This window comes from Tursiops truncatus, chromosome 5 (assembly GCF_011762595.2).
Source record: "Tursiops truncatus isolate mTurTru1 chromosome 5, mTurTru1.mat.Y, whole genome shotgun sequence".
In the NCBI taxonomy this organism is placed as follows: Eukaryota; Metazoa; Chordata; class Mammalia; order Artiodactyla; family Delphinidae; genus Tursiops; species Tursiops truncatus.
Genome location: NC_047038.1, coordinates 110,727,098 through 110,744,345, shown reverse-complemented (window position 1 = coordinate 110,744,345; position 17,248 = coordinate 110,727,098). Strand labels below are relative to the sequence as shown.

General features: G+C 42.3%; 1 protein-coding gene and 1 pseudogene across 2 annotated transcripts in view; both read right to left on the bottom strand.

The window, feature by feature from the left end:
* NR3C2 (nuclear receptor subfamily 3 group C member 2) overlaps nucleotides 1-17,248 on the bottom strand; it is a 370,721-nt gene that overhangs the window by 55,286 nt on the left and 298,187 nt on the right. The gene's annotated exons all lie outside the window — the stretch shown is intronic.
* LOC109548563 (S-methylmethionine--homocysteine S-methyltransferase BHMT2 pseudogene) lies at nucleotides 274-9,409 on the bottom strand (annotated as a pseudogene).

The window sequence follows — 17,248 nt, the reverse complement described above, 5'->3', positions numbered from 1 at the left end:
GTAAGATATTCGGAGGTAATGTTTTTATTCAATAAATGCGATATTTGGTGATAAGGTCTCAGTCTACATGAGAGACAGTGATGGAAGAAAAGAGGAAGTGGGGGGGAGAGAAAGCCAGAAAATGGGGAGGAAGGGGAAGGGCCAAGCAGAAGTGGAGGGATGGGATGGGATGAGATGGGATGGGATGGGATGGGATGAGATGGGATGGGATGGGATGGGATGAGATGGGATGGGATGGCATGGGATGGCATGGGATGGCATGGGATGGGATGGGATGAGATGGCATGGGATGGGATGGGATGGGATGGGATGGGATGGGATGGGAGAGAGATGAAAAGGATGGTCGTAGGGGGAAGGAGGAGAGGGAAGGCAGAAACCACCAGAAGGGAAGGCAGAAGGAAAGAGCCCCCTCCACTCTGGAGGGTGAGCCGCAGTGCTTCAGATCCTGTGGTTCCATCACTTCAACTCTGCACTCAGAGACTGATCACCTTTCCTGCTCTGGATGGTTTCTCATGTCTGGACTGCACACACCACCTCTGTACTCTGTCCGGCCCGATTCTAACCCTCCTTTAGAGGCTGGCAGAGCCTTCAAAGCTAGATGGTTCTGCCAGCAGCTTTCCTTGAGGAGTTATTTTGTCCTTACACTCCTGGAGCACCCACCTTAGGAAAAACTCCTTTGTCATTTATTATTCCCACTTCACCTCTCAAAACGCTATTCATGTGTCTCCATCTTTTTTCCCCCCAAACAAATAACTTTTTGTTGAAGTAGAGTTGATTTACAACGTTGTATTAGCTTCAGGTGTACAGCAAAGTGATTCAGTTATACATAAATATCTATTCTTTTTCAGATTCTTTTCCACTGTAGGTTATTACTAGATATTGAATATAGTTCCCTGTGCTATATAGTAGGACACTGTTGTTGATCTATTTTATATATAGTAGTGTGTATCTGTTAATCCCAAACTCTTAATTTATCCCTCTCCTCTTTCTCCTTTGATAACCATAAGTTTGTTTTCTATATCTGTGAGTCTATTTTTGTTTTGTAAATAAGTTCATTTGTATCATTTTTTCATATTCCATGTATAAGTGCCATCATATGATATTTGTCTTTCACTTAGTATGATAATCGCTAGGTCCATCCATGTTGCTGCAAATGACATGATTTCATTCTTTTTTATGGCTGAGTTCCCCATCTTCTTTATCCATTCATCTGTCAATGGACACTTAGGTTGTTTCCATGTCTTGGCTATTGTAATAGTGCTGCTATGAACATAGAGGTGCATGTATCTTTTCAAATCATGTTTTTGTCTGGACATATGTCCAGGAGTGGGACTGCAGGATCATATGGTAGCTCTAGTTTTAGTTTTTTTTTAAAGGTAGATTATTTTTAATTTTATTAATTGTTACAAATGAATACATTGTTTTGAAAAATAGAGAGAAATTGGCACATAGCAAATAGCTCAAACATAAGTCAAGAAAATATTAGACCAAGATAGATTTGAACTCGGACTTTTAAAAAGGTCTTCCAAAACTGTTTATCTCTTTTTACTTATTTCCAACAATCAACATTATTTCATTGAGCATCTATTAGTATGGCATAATGTAAATACTTTAAGAAAAAATATAAGCATATCACATTGTCCTTGTCCTTAGCAGTTTATAATCTAGCTATTTGTGATTATAAAGACACATTTAAAAAATTCTGGGACCTAACACCTTTAAGTAAAATCATCTTTGAAAGTAATCACTCTGGAAGGTTATATGATTATTTCAAAAAATCCTCAAACATTTTTGCATCTTTTCCTTTGGGATCGCCTTTGGAGTCATTATACAAATCATTTAAGAAAGGCAGACTCATTACTCTAATTTTAGTTTAGAATGCTGCTCTATCGTCCTTCTGTACCTAATTTAGACACCTGAATTAATCACTGGGTTTGTTGCTCACCGACTTCTGGTTATTCTAAAATCTCAAATTCACTCTAAAGACAAGTTTCACTATTCTTGATGCCCTTCAAAAGCATGTCCTGCAGCATCACCGGACAGTAAGTACCTGGAGGACGGATGAGAAGCCCTTCCTCATCGGCTTTGCATCTCCCCCCAGCATCCCGCTCAGAGCTTAAGCACAGCAGGGATGCAATATGCATCCTATGTTGAACTGACAGCACATTAGCTGTTCAGCCGCTGGAGACATCAGGGTGGGCTGTGGATAGAGGCGAGGAAAGGCACCAGATGGGGCTTGAGGGGGATTTCTTTCCATTCTGCTATTTCAGTGTTTTCTTTCATGACTCCTTAGGCATCTGGCTTTAACACTGAAGGGCAGAAAGGTCTGCCCGAAGTCGGCAGCAGATTCTCCCAACACTCTCATCTGGCCCTGGCTCTAACCCAGGGTTTGGTGTGTGTGCTGAGACCACTTCCCCAGCTGCCACGTTTGTCAGAAGACAGAGGCAAAAATCCCCCTTCCAGGGCCAGCTCCTCTGCTATCGCCCTGATGTGGGAGGGCTCAAATCCACAGCACCCGCCTTATGTACCTGACCCCCAGGTTGTAAGCCTCTCTGGCGTATTTTTGAATATCCCATCTGGTTGCAACTCTGGGCTCCAGTGCGAAGGGATATTCGAGGAGATCCACAAACCCTCTTTTGCCTCAGTCGGGCAGGTGGAACCCCAGGGACTGCACCATCAAGTGTGCTTTCAGCCCTGTAGCCCGCAGGTCTTCCTTCATGAGTCTCATTGTCTTCAGGCTGGTCCAGGGCCCACATCGGCAGTTCACGCCAACGACTGAAGCCCCCGCCTTCACCAGCTTCCACCACATTCTCCAGGTGTTACACCATGCATGTCTCTCTCTGGGCCTATGCACACGGTGGCTGCCACGGGTTTTCCGGATTCTTTTAAGACTTCCACGGCCCACGCAGCTTCTTCAACGTGTTCAAAGTAGTCTGCAATCCAGAAGTCCACATTTTTCCTGGCAAAAACCTCTAGCTGTAGTCGAAAAAGTTTTAAAATTCTAGCCTCATCCTTGTGGTGTTTGTACAACGACGTCTGGCAGATCCCCCCTGCGACTGAAGCGTCAGCTCTGTCGGCTGCTTCTCTGGTAAGGTCACAGGCAGCGGCGTTTACAGCTTCCCACTGGCTTTCCATATTGTCCTCACTGGCAGAAAAGGTGAAGGTCCGCGTGACATTCTATCCCGCTCTCAAGAACTCCACGTGAAGATGACGAACTGCATTTGGATGTCCTACTATGGCTTCTGGAGTCCAGAGCCCGGCCTTCACGTAGCCCCTCTTCTCCAGAGTTATGCGAAAGCTGCCGTCTCCAAGCACACCCTCCCCGCTATCCAGAGACTCTAAAATGCCCTTCTTGGCTCCAGGGCCATCGCGCAGCTGTTGCAGGCGCTGGGTGGTGGGGAGCACATGGGGCCAGGAGCCCAGCCCTCCTATTTTTAGTTTTTTCAGGAACCTCTATTCTGTTCTCTATGGTGGCCGCCCCGATTTACATCCCCACCAACAGTGTAGGAGGGCTCCCTATTCTCCACACGTGTCTACATCTCAATTCACCAACCACACGACAGAATTCTGGAGAACAGAAACTGTGACTGTCACTGTGGTTCCCTTACAATGGCCACCACAGAGCCTTGCACAATGCAGACATTCTCAATACTTCCTCCCGACTAGCGAAACACCAGTTGTTGTTCATTTTTTTGGCTAAATGATAAGAGTGAAGAGATTTACTTTTCACTTTAGGGGAAGTGACTGGGATAGTCTTTGTAGTATTGTTCTCCTCCTTTTTTTTTCTTTTGGCTGTACCTCACGGCTTGTGGGATCTTAGTTCCACGACCAGGGATTGAACCTGCGTCCCCTGCAGTGGGAGCGCGGAGTCCTAACCACTGGACCACCAGGGAAGTCCCTCTCCCTCCTTCTTAATCGACCTCATGCTAACCACAAGTTCTCACAGCTATAAGTTATGTGACTGGTAAAGCAGAACTACAGAATCATAAACTGTAAGAGGTTGGAAGGGACCTCTGAGACCCTTCCTTCTCCACTACTTTGTAGACGAGAGGAGACATGTGATGTAATGAAAACAGCAGGAGTTTTCAGGGAAGACCTGGGCCCACACGTGAGGTTCACCTCTCCACTGCTATGTGATCGCTGATAATCCACTGAACTGCTGTCTGCCTGAGGCAGCTGCATCATTTATAAGACAGTGATCATCGTACCTGTCTTAAAATATGATTGTCTATAAACGAGTGGGTCATATAAAAGCATCGAGTAGAGCTAATGGCACATGGCAGAGGCCCCATAAGTATCCTGCTACTAGACGGAGAGCCCTTTAAGCACAGAGACGATGTTCTACTGAGCTTTGATTCTCCGGTGTGGGAAATGTAGATAATTAAATGAGGAAACAGAGATCTGGACCTTGAGTGAAGCTTCCTGAAAGCCAAGCAGAATCAGAGTCTGGGTTGGGTTTTAAACATCACCTAGACAAGTGGTTCTCCAAATGTGGTCTGAGGATGCGGGGGTGTCCCCAGGACCCTTTCCAGGATTCCGAGAGGTTCTTTCTCCAACTATACATCTGCGTGAGGCTGAATCTTTTTCCTACACTTTGGCCAAACAACCAGTCACAACTGGCTGGATGTAAGAAGCAGGTAAGAGAGTGCAACTGTCTTCATTTAAGTGAGACTGAAGGAATTGCAAAAAAGGCAATACAATGCCACTCTTCTAATTTTTTTTTTGTTTCGAAAAAAACAGTTATTTTTCCTAAAATGTTTATGCTATTATGTTTTTGTCTTGCTATTTATGTAATATGTAATAGGTTAATTTTATTTTAAAATGAATCAATAAATCAATATATTTTTTTTTAATTTCTGTTCTAATTTCTGATATGAGTAAATACCAATAGCCATAACTTACATAAATAATAGCTCTTTGGGATCCTTGACGATTTTAAGAGCATAAAGGCGGTCCTGAGAACAAAAAGTTTGTCTGTTGATCTCATCCAATTCCCTCATTCTGCAGAAGGGAGACAAGGGTCTAGTGAAGTTAACTTATTCACTTGACAACACGGAGGGACTGATCAGCAAGGTTAGGGACTGAGCCCCTGGTCTTCAACAATGGAGCTCTTAAATACTGTTGTGATATCAGAGAGGAAGGAAACAGATTTGGAGGACTAAGTCACACTCTGAACCAAAGTTCCAGTTTTTCTAAGAATATTTTATTTTCCATTTGTGTTCTTTATACGTTGGGCATATTCTCACCCATTTTAGAGAGTAACTCTTATGAAAGATGATACATGATTGGTCAGTAAAGTTTCCAAATACATACAGTCTCTGAAACCACCCAGTGAAACCAATATTAGCGCCAAAGGTCCACTAGGCCTAACTGCCTGAAAAATCAAGTTCTGTGGTCAAGGTATAAGCGTTGACGTAGTTGAAACATTCTGAGTTTTGGACTGAGAAACACTGGGGCTCAAAACTTTGAGCCTCTGTCACCTCATCTTTGAAAGAGGGGTAATAAATTCCCACATCACAGAGCTGTGAAGATGAAATAGGATAATGTGTGGGAGATGGCATACAGCATGATGCCTTTCACCAGCTTTCAGCAGAAGCCCATAATCCTTCAAATAACCCCTGTAAACTACTTGATTATTAATTACTTTTGCACTCTAGTATCCATGTAAATGGAGTGTTATGGACTGAATGTTCGTCTCCCCCAACCCCCATATGTTGATGTTCTAACCCCCAATGTGATGGTATCAGTAGGTGGGGCTTTGGGGAGGCATTTAGGGTCATGAGGGTGGAGCCCCTATAACAGGATTAGTGCCCTTCCAAGAAGCAGGAGAGACATTAGAGCTGACTCTCTCCACTACGTGAGACCAGTGAGAAGGCAGCCTTCTCTCTGCAAGCCCGGAAGAAAGCCTTCAGCAGAACCTGACCATGCTGGCATCCTGATCTTGGACTTCTAGCCTCTTGCACTATGAGAAATAAGGGTCTGCTGTTTAAACCACCCCATCTATGGGGTTTTGTTACAGCAGCCTGAGGTGCCTAAGACAGAGGGGGACACCATGCCTGTAGCAGAACGGGAGTTAGGAGTTTATAAACTATTCATTCCATTGATTCTATTGAGGCAGTGTCTATTTCAAGGTGGATGGGCACAGAAGATGGGTCCAGCTAGACAAAGCTTGCAACACCCATCACTGTGTAAGTTGACTGGGGCGACATTCCTGCTGCAGTGCTAATGACCCAGATATACAGATGAGTTTTAAATAAGGATGTGGAGGGTCTCCACATATGACTTTCTTTTTTTTGGTTTCTCTCCCTTCTCCACTTGTTTCTTTCAGAAAAGTATCAATCTCAGAACTTAAGAAAAATTAAATAACCACTTCAGAGCCTGCCCAAAACACAACCTTATTAAATTAGCTTAGGGTTTCATCAGGGGAAGTGAGGGACATAAAACCAAAATCATCTCTCGTGTGTGATACAATAAAAATGGATAATCATGTGACCTAGTTTGGGTTCTAGAAGTATCTAAAAACACAAGTTCAGAAAATACTTTATATATCAAGACACAGCAGGTACGCTCTCCTTCAATCCAGAGGGGCGCTGTCAAAGCTACCATCTCTGGAGCTTCCCTGGTGGTGCAGTGGTTAAGAATCTGCCTGCCAATGCAGGGGACACAGGTTTGAGCCCTGGTCCGGGAAGATCCCACATGCCATGGAGCAACTAAGCCCATGCGCCACAACTACTGAGCCTGCGAGTCACAACTACTGAGCCTGCGAGTCACAGCTACTGAAGCCCGCATGCCTAGAGCCTGTGCTCCGCAACAAGAGAAGCCACTGCAATGAGAAGCCCACACACCGCACTGAAGAGTGGCCCCTGCTCGCTGCAACTAGAGAAAGCCCATGCGCAGCAACGAAGACCCAACACAGCCAAAAAAAAAAAAAAAAAAAAAAAAAAGCTACCATCTTTGTGTCTTATGACCTGTGTCAAGGGGGGAAGCCTGGAGCCCTCCTTAGTGTGTTAGTTGGTTAATCCATTCCTTGCCACCTGCCCCATCTTGCAATATAATCACTGCATCAAGACTAATTTTTCTCTATCAGTTTTTCAATAAAGAAATATACTCCAGTGAGTTCATTTTGTATTGAAGAGTATTTTTACCTGAAGAGACCAAAGTCCTTGAGCACATTAACTGAACTGAAGAACAACATGCTAATATTAGCCACATTAAGCCTTTTAAACATAACATATGATCTTAAACTGGTTTTGACTTTTACTAGAAATGAAAAATAGCTCCCTCTAGTTAGCCAGAGTAAAGCTGGGACATATTTCTTGCATCACCACTATTCTGTGATTCCAATATAGTTATAAATAGCTTAAACAGTTCATTCCATTTGCAGTCTCCTATTTGTTTTGCTTTAATTTCGTACTATACTGGCAATTACCCAGCTTCATTAACTACTTAGGACATTTCTCAAGTACACTACAAGAAACGCCACGCAAGAAATATTAACCTACAGCAGTGCTCTTGAAGTCAACCTTGAAAGGGAAATCCTTTTCATCAAGTTTACAGGCCAAGCCCTAAAAGCACTGTAGGGTCAACCCACATCAAAAATCTTGCTTCTGACCCTTGTACTGGAAAGAAGACTCATTATCAACCCCCAGAATCATCACTGAGTGCCAATTATGTAGAAAGCATTTTGCTAGACATTAAGGAAAAAATTTAAAATACTTCCTGAATTCTAGGAGTTTACAGTATATCTGGAGTAAAACTGTATGTGTAAATACACACACACACACACACACACACACACACACACACACACACAGTAAAACATAGAAAGTACCAAAGGACTGATATAGAAAAAATTGACACAGATAAAAACAGTTTTGGGGGAACAAGTCACTATTGACTTTGATGGTAAGAGAAGTGATTGGAGAGGAAGCATCCTTTGGGTTGGGCTTGGGGGAGGGGAAAGGAAAATGTTAGGAGCAAAGGCACAGCAGTGGAAAGACAGGACAAAGGGAAGAGGAAGGTTAATTTGGTTGGCATAGAGTTTATGCGGGGAAATAATACTGAAAATAGCATTTTAAAATTAATTAGCTCTATTTTATATACAGTAGTGTGTATATGTCAATCCCAATCTCCTAATTTAGCCCTCCCCTTTCCCTCCCTGTTAAGCATAACTAATTAGAACCTACTGTATAGCACAGGGAACTCTACTCAGTACTCTGTAATGGCCTATATGGGAAAGAATCTAAGAAAGAGTGGACATATGTATATGTATAACTGAATCACTTTGCTGTACCCTTGAAACTAACACAACATTGCAAATCAACTATACTCCAGTAAAAATTTTAAAGAAGCAGAAAAAAAATAAAATTAATTAATTCTTCAAGTACTTACTAATGCCAGACAGTATCCTAGCTGCTGGCCATGCAAAGGTGTACCACACAGGCCAGTTTCCTCCCCTCCCTGAGCCTACGTTATGGGGTCAGGGGACCTGCTACAGAGAAAATACACATGTGATATGATGGGAGGGATTGGCCAAGGTGGTCAGGGAGGGTATATACCCTAGGTCTGGCGGTCGGGCAAAATCTGTCTGAATAGCAATAGTCTGAGCGACAAGGTGAGAACGCACCATCCTCCTTCACAGAGCGAACAGCAAGTGTGAAGGGCCTGAGTCAGGAATGACCTTAGATCCTTCAAAGCACCAAAAGGTCATCAGTGGGGCTAACCAAGGGCGCTAGCAAATCCTCTGAGAGAATTCCTTCAAACTGCCCCTTACTATTTTCAATACCACTTTTTTGTGGTCCTATATGAAGATGATGGTATATTACCTGAGTCATATTCTCTGGGGATATGGCAGGTGGGATTTCTTCATGACGCTGCCTTCATTTTTCCCATGACACCCCCCACCTGCCACTAGAGCGGGAGCCCCATGTTTTGCTCACTGTTGAATTCCTGGTTCCTAGAACAGTGCTTAGTGTATTTAAGTTGCTCAAGAAATATCTGTCGAATGAACACACTGAGTGAACGTCACTTATCTCCTCCTCCCCAGGGTGGTCCAAAATGAGAGGCGTGAATGGGGCAAAACAAGACAGGACAAGGAGTGAGTAAGAATATCTACCTGCGATTCTAGCTTTAAATTAAGACTGCTCTCCTTAACGCACTCATTTTTCTCAGGTAAGGGAGGTCCCTGTCGCTTGCACGCTCCTCTCAGGAACTTCTCTTTTTTTAATTGGAGTAGAGTTGATTTACAATGTTGTGTTAGTTTCTGCTGTACAGCAAAGGGATTCAGTTATACATATATTTCTATTTTTTTCATACTCTTTTCCATTACGGTTTCATATTCTTATCCATTATGGGATATTGAATATAATTCCCTGTGATGCACTTTTCTTGATGTGAGCAGCTTACCCATTCCTTCAAGAACTTCCCTCCCCGGGCTTCCCTGGTGGCGCAGTGGTTGAGAGTCCACCTGCTAATGCAGGGGACACGGGTTCGTGCCCCAGTCTGGGAAGATCCCACATGCCGCGGAGCGGCTGGGCCCGTAAGCCATGGCCACTGAGCCTGTGCTCCGCAACGGGAGAGGCTACAACAGTGAGAGGCCCGCGTACCGCAAAAAAAGAAAAGAAAAAAAAAAAAGGTTAAAAAAAAAAGAACTTCCCTCCCCTCACCTCCTCTGCTGACATATCTGGAAGTAACTTTTAACTCCCAACTCTACTTCTCATCATCATGCTAGGTTGATAAAGGGGAAGAAATACTGTTGAAAAAAGAAGAAAAAGGGGGACTTCCCTGGTGGTCCAGTGGTAAAGAATCCACCTTTCAAAGCAGGGGACACGGGTTTGATCTCTGGTTGGGGAACTAAGATCCCACATGCTGTGGGGCAGCTAAGCCCGCACGCCTCAACTAGAGAGCCTGCGTGCCGCAACTAAGACCCGACGCAGCCAAAAATAATAATAATAAAAAAACCCAAGATAATCGTTAGGAAAAAAAAGAAGAAAAAGAAACACCTCCTGTTTTGGGATTGTACCTACATTTTCTCTGCCCTCATATATAACTAATTATTTCTTGTTTGTTACTTACAAAACCTCCTCAGTCCCCACTGCACCCTCTCCTGCAGTTCCCTCTGCCTGGCCTTCAGGTGGCAAGATGTCCTTTATACCTAGTTTTGTGCAAAAGAAAGATAGTTCCATTCTGCGATGTTTCTGTCCCTTGCAGACAAGGAATGACTGTTCTCTATTCGTGACATTGTTTTTCTTTATTCAGAAGTCTCAAACTCAACCATCTACAGGGGCCGGGCATGGACGACGAAGGGCACAAGGGCAGAGGGTGTGGGAAGTGTGATGAGACAGGCAGCTCGTGCACCGTCTAAAGGGGGGGCTCTGAGTCCTGCCCAGCAAGCCAAGTGCTCAGCCCCTTCTGCTAAACACCTTGGCCCTCCAGCTGCTGGTACAGGGCCTGGGGTGTTGGAGGGTCCAGTGGAGACAGAAAGAGGACTTCTTTTCTTTTATAGTTTACTCCCTTAAATTGACCCAGAAGTAAACAAGAAAGCAAAACAATGGAAATCTCAGAAGGCTGCTGATTTTTCAGTGGCAGGAAAAGAGGTGTAGGGGTACGTGTGTATGTGTGTGTGAGAGAGAGAGACAGACACATAAAAAGAGAGGAGAGGAGGAAGGAAAGAGAGGGGGCGGGAGGGCGGGGAAGGAAGTGAGACAGTAGGGAGGGGAGAGGGAAAGGGAGGCGGTCAGAGACTAGAAACACAGAAACTACACAGTTCAGTGTCCCGGTAAGCGGAGGGAAGTAAGAAATCCTATCCGAAAGCAGCAACAAGGGAACAGAGGAGGGAAAGAGAGGCTGGGGACAGACGGGGGAAAGCAGATGGAGCCCGTGCAGGGGATGCTGAACCAGGCTCATCCCACCCTCTGGCTCTCTCATCAGCACCTCTGCCCCTTGTCCTAACCCTGCTGGAGCCAAGGGTCCAGGCAAAGAAGTCATCTCCTGTGGCTCAGGAATATCACTCAGCCCCCTCAGGAGGCGAGGGCAGGGCGTGCCAACCCCTGGGTCCCTGTGGGGACACTCTGATCCCTGCCTGAACAAAAGGGACATGGCCTGGAACACGCAGCACGAGTGAGCCAAGACTACTGGAACTTTAGGGCCTTAGGTGCAGAAGGACCTTAAGGAGACTGTCCTGTTGGCAGACTGGCCTTGGGGAGAGCCACTCACTAAGGACAGCTGGGCAATGGCAGCACAGTGGTCCCCAGTGGGGACACAACAGGGACGGGCATCGCTCCACGGAAACATGGCCCGAAATGACTGATAACTAAGTCCTATGGTTTTCTACTGGTGCTGCCATCACACAGCCAGCACTGAGCAAAGAGGGCAGTGTGGGCTGAGCTCAGCTCCCCTCACTGATGAGCTGGGCAAGCACTGCTCTCCCAGGAGTCACACTCAGCACTCACCCGAGGGACTCAGAAAGTGGCACTAAGACTTAAACTCTCTCTCTAACCAACAGTCTCTGAACCGAAATAATCGAAGATTCAGAACTACAAAGGCAGTGAAAGATCATCGAAAATACATTTTTTTATTGGGCTCTGACTTGAAACAATATAAACATGCTTTTAAATATACTTTTAATTCTATATTACTCAGCAATTAAAAAGAATGAAATAATGCCATTTGCAGCAACATGGATGGACCTAGAAATTATCATACTAAGTGAAATAAGTCAGACAGAGAAAGACAAATACCATATGATACCATTTATATGTGAAATCTAAAATACAACACAAACGAACCTTTCTACGAAGCAGAAACAGACTCACAGACATAGAGAACAGACTGGTGGTTGCCAAGGGGGAGGCTGGATGGGGGAGGGAAGGACCGGGAGTTTGGGGTTAGCAGATGCAAACTATTATACATAGGATGGATAAACCACAAGGTCCTACTGTACAGCACAGGGCACTATATTCAATATCCTGTGATAAACTATAAGAGAAAAGAATATGAAAAAGAATATATATATTATGCATAACTGAGTCACTGCTGTACAGCAGACATTAACACAACATTGTAAATCAGCTATACTTCAATAAAATTAATAATATATATGCTTTTAATTCTAAAATATTGGCTGACCTTAAAAGAGCGTAATACTGAACCTTCATTTCAGAAATTTTAAAAAAAATTGAAGAAATTTCATTTCAGGCTTAAATGGGAGTTTTAATACGTGTATTGAAATTGATAAGACATTTGAATACTTGCAGTGATCTGGAACCATATATGATAAGCTGTTTCAAGGTGAAATTGAAGAATGAATCATTTAATACATATTTGAAAAGTTTTAAGTTCATAATAAGAAAAGTTCTATTCTAATTTAAAGTATTAACTCATATCTTCACCCCAATGTTTAATAAAAACTTACAGAGAATGTTTTCCTTAATTATTCTCTACTTCGCATCTTTCCTCCAACTCTAATGAATCCGGTACACAGCTGAAGGAGAAGATCTTTGGGAACTTTCAGATCCATTTCACAGTTGAAAGCAAACACACATGATCAACTATTCAAGTTTTCTTCACCATTTTAAATATAGCAACGTCTCCGTTGGTGAAAACGCTTCCCCACATCACACTTCTTGATCATAAGCTTCACCCTCGTAACTAGCGATGATAACCTAGAAAACCCCTTCTAGACTGACTAATAGGTTGTTTGGTTCATTTGCTCAATAATTCATTTATTCACCAAATATTTATGGAGTACCTGCTATGTCCTGGACACAATGCCACGGGCTGGAAATTAAAAAATGATTAAGACAGAGTCTGTGATTTCAAGGAGGAGGTGCCAATCAAACAAGGGAAGGATACAGATGCTTAAAAAGATCTGCCAATGCGGGTGAGAGGGGGTCCAAGACAGTTGAGGGAGGGTGGGTGGGAAAACAAGGGAGGGTTCCACCAGTGCATTCTATCCTCAGCTGAACAGCATGCATTACTCCCTTGCACAAAATGCCAGACAGTTTCCTTCCCTTTGGCAAAGGGTCTGAGGTACAGGCAATTTTGGGGATTTGACCAAAAGGCTTTATGTCATTTCCAAATGTTTCCTGGGAGTAGGTCCTCCCTCCCCCTTTGAAAAACACAGCTCTGCCCTGTTCTTTCTAGTTGAGAGAAAACTTAAGTCTAGGCTGGGGTTGAGGTCAAAAGTTTTAAGAATAGGGAACAAAATGTTCACTCTAGGGCTTCCCTGGTGGCACAGTGGTTGAGAGTCCGCCTGCCGATGCAGGGGACACGGGTTTGTGCCCTGGTCCAGGAGGATCCCACGTGCCGCAGACCGGCTGGGCCCGTGAGCCATGGCCGCTGAGCCTGCGCGTCCGGAGCCTGTGCTCCGCAACGGGAGAGGCTACAACAGTGAGAGGCCCACGTACCGCAAAAAAAATAAATGTTCACTGTAACAATTATATAATATCATACTATTTAACTACTTGTAACATTAGAAAGCAATTTTTTTGTTGTTTCCATTTTATATCTATTAACATTTTCTAGAATAGACATGCATAGAGCTTATATGATCTTTTCTTTTTTTCTTTTTTTTTGGTTTCCTATTTACTTCTAAAAACCTTCGATGACATTAATTTTCAATGACAATTTTCAAAATTAATTTTTTTCAATGACATTAATTTTGAAGGTGTACAGGCTTCAGATATAAGGTGCTTCCCCCTAAGTTTCATTTGTGAAAAAGGATTCTTACAATTTTGGACTTTGAAACCTGTACACCTGGATGTTTACACACAATTAAAAATTAACAGATGACACCAAAAGCATAGCAAACAATGACAAAAAATAGATGAACTGAACTTCATTAAAATTAAAAACTTTAATTTTAAAAGTACATCAAAGGACACTAGCAAGAGAGTAAAATGACAACCCACAGAATGGGAGAAATATACGTATCATATATCTGATAAGAGTTTACCATCCAGAACACATAAAGAACTCCTACAACTCAGGAACAAAAGACAAACAACCTAATTAAAAATGGGCAAAGGACTTGAATGGACATTTCTCCAAAGAAGATATACAAATGGCCAAAAAGTCTATGAAAAGATGCACAACCTCCGTAGTCATTAGGGAAGTGTACATCACAACCACACTGACAGTACTTCACACCTACTATGAGATAAGTCAGGCAGAGAAAGACAAATACTGGATGATATCACTTATATGTGGAATCTAAAGGAGCCAAGCTTGAGCAAACAGAGAATAGAATGGTGGCTGCCGGGGGATGGGGGAAGAGGAGGGATGTTGCTTCAGGAGACAAAGTTGCAACCAGTAGACAAGTAAGTCCTGGAGATCTAATGCACCGTACAGTGAATACAGACAGCAATATCATATTATAATAAACAAACTGGCCAAAAGACAAGATCTTAGTTATTCCCACCCAGAAAAAGAAATGATAATTATGTAATGCGACAGAGGTGCTAACTACTGCTGTAATGGCAATCATATTACATATAAATGTGTCAAATAACATGTTGTATACCTTAAATTTACACAATGTTATATGACAAATAGATTTCAAGAAAAACAAACCAAAGAACCCCCCAATACTTCATACCCACTAGTATAGCTATTAAAAAAAGCAAAAAACAAAACCAAAACCCAGAAAACGAGTGTCAGCAAGGATGTGGTGAAATTGGAACTCTTGCTGCTCTTTTTAATTTGTACACTGAGGGTGGCAATGTAAAATTGTGCAACTGCTGAGGAAAACAGTTCAGTGGTTCCTCAAAAGTTACATGTAGAATAACCATATGCCCCAGCAATTCCACTGCTAGGTGTATACCCAAAAGCAATGAAATCAGGACTCAAACAGATAATCATACGCAAATGTTTACAGCAGCATTAACCGTGATAGCCAAAGGCAGGAACGACCCATGTATCCGTGAATGGATAAACAAAATGTGATCAATTCTCTTTATTTGGTAAAAATAAGTATGGTAATTATATTCCATAAAGTTGTAGTAGACACTGATCATAACATTTTCATCAGGTGATCTATACATAATCTTGTTTTATGTGTATTTCTGTTTAAAGACACCTTATTAACATATATTATTGATTCATTAACATTGAACTCACAGCCAACAGCACTGTCACTCATGCCTGAAAGAAGCTTATGTATAACACCTATATTTTTTCCCTAAGGCACATCAAAGCCTTCTTGCACTTAGGAACACTAGACAGCGCTCTGGCACTCTGCTCGTGGGTCATTTTAAACAGTGAAATCACCAGCCAAAAGCACAACAATGCAAAAAACATGGCACTAAATAGACCATGGAAAAGACGCTTGTTTACACTATGAGAGCTGAAACAAGAAGGCAGAGTCTCAGCTGAAATGTACATGCTGTGTACCTCAAACTTACGGCCTCTCTGTGCTGCAAATACTGACTTTGGGGTTACAAATAAATGTGCCAGGTCAATGCACAACTACAGAATCTGCAAACAATGAGGTCAATTCTATACATACGTACAATGGAATATTATTCAGCCATGAAATGAAATTCTGATACAAGCTACAATAAAGATGAACCTTGAAAACATTATGCTAAGTGAAATAAGTCAGACAAAAAATGGACACATATTATATGGTTCCATTTATATGAAATATCTAGAATAGGCAAATTCATAGACCAGAGTTTATCAGGGCTTTGGGGGAAAGGAGGATGTCGAGTTACTGCTTAACTGGTCCAGAGTTTCTGCTTGGGATGATGAAAAACGTACTGGAGATGGAGAGTGATGATGGTGGTGCAACAATGTCAGTGCAATTAATGCTACTGATTGTGCACTAAAAATGGTTAAAGTGGAAAATTTTATATTATACGTATTTTATTACAAAGAATCAACAGATTCACTGAATAAGGTTAAATGAATCTTCTATTAAAACAAAATCTAAAGGAGACACTCCGGATGGCAACCGTAGAGATTCGTATTTACCCACGTGTCCTCTTAAAACAAAGAACCTCCTTAATATGCTTTCCTTTTTTTTTTTTTTTTGGCCACACTGAGCAGCTTGCAGGATCTCTCAGTTCCCTGACCAGGGGTCGAACCCAGGCCCCCGGCAGTGGAAGTGCAGAGTCCTAACCACTGGACCGCCAGGGAATCCAAATATGTTTTCCTTTCGGTTTACAGACCATTTTAAAAAACAGTCTTACTATTTAATAATATCAGCTGATTATTCAGGAAAACAAGTAAATTAAAATGTGCCTGTCAGTTGTTTGGCCTCACTTCATGCTTCTGAAGCATGAAAATTTATGCACTAGTAGAATTATTTGTTCTGACTAATGGCCCAAAGAACGGTCACCCCAGGAACCAACAACTGATGCTCCTAATTTATCTTGGACTAAAACTGCCTCCCAGGTCCACCATATTTGGATGAAGTGATACTCTCAGGGCAACTACTACCGGTACAATTTAGGTATTTTGGCACTACATGTCCACTTTGAATCTTTCACGTCCCTTTTCTCTCTTTTATCACCAATCCATTTCTCATCTGCTTCCTTCCCTATTGAAAAACCCCTATTTTCATATCTTGAGAGACAGCCATCTGTTAGAATATGGCTGTGGTTACTATCATCATTCAAATGTTCCTTTTTAATTTATCTGTTTCTTGACCCAACAATTACAAAGAAGCATGGCTGGATATAAACACGCACAAAATGTGCTAATGTAGAATGCAAACAATATTAAAATGTAAACTTCACATAGGGAGGAATTCACGGCCAAAGAAAAATCTAGTACTATTCTTTCAATCTTTTTAAAATGCATCATAAACCTAAAAATGTTTCACTACAGAATAACAGTTTGGCTTCTCTTATGATCACAAAGAAGGGTAATTATGATTGTCATGAAAACACACTGAGCAGATGTATACTATTAACAAAAGAATCATTATATGACTGTGCTCAAAAACTGGCACGTTATACATTCACATTTCCTAGAAATCAGACAGTCTTCCCAACTGGAGTAGATACCAGAAGAGATTGTTTTCTATTAATTGTGGCTTGTACCAATCAAGTTTTGGGAGCCAACTGGATCATCATTCTTTGGGACAATTCCCACATACTATCATGTGAGATCTATATACACTGATCTATATATACTCAGACACGTGCATTATAATTTTGTAAAAAAGTCATTTTTAAGTTCTCAAATGATAGCTTTTAAACTCTTAAAAAACGTTATCAGTGGATTCTTTCACAAAGGTACATCT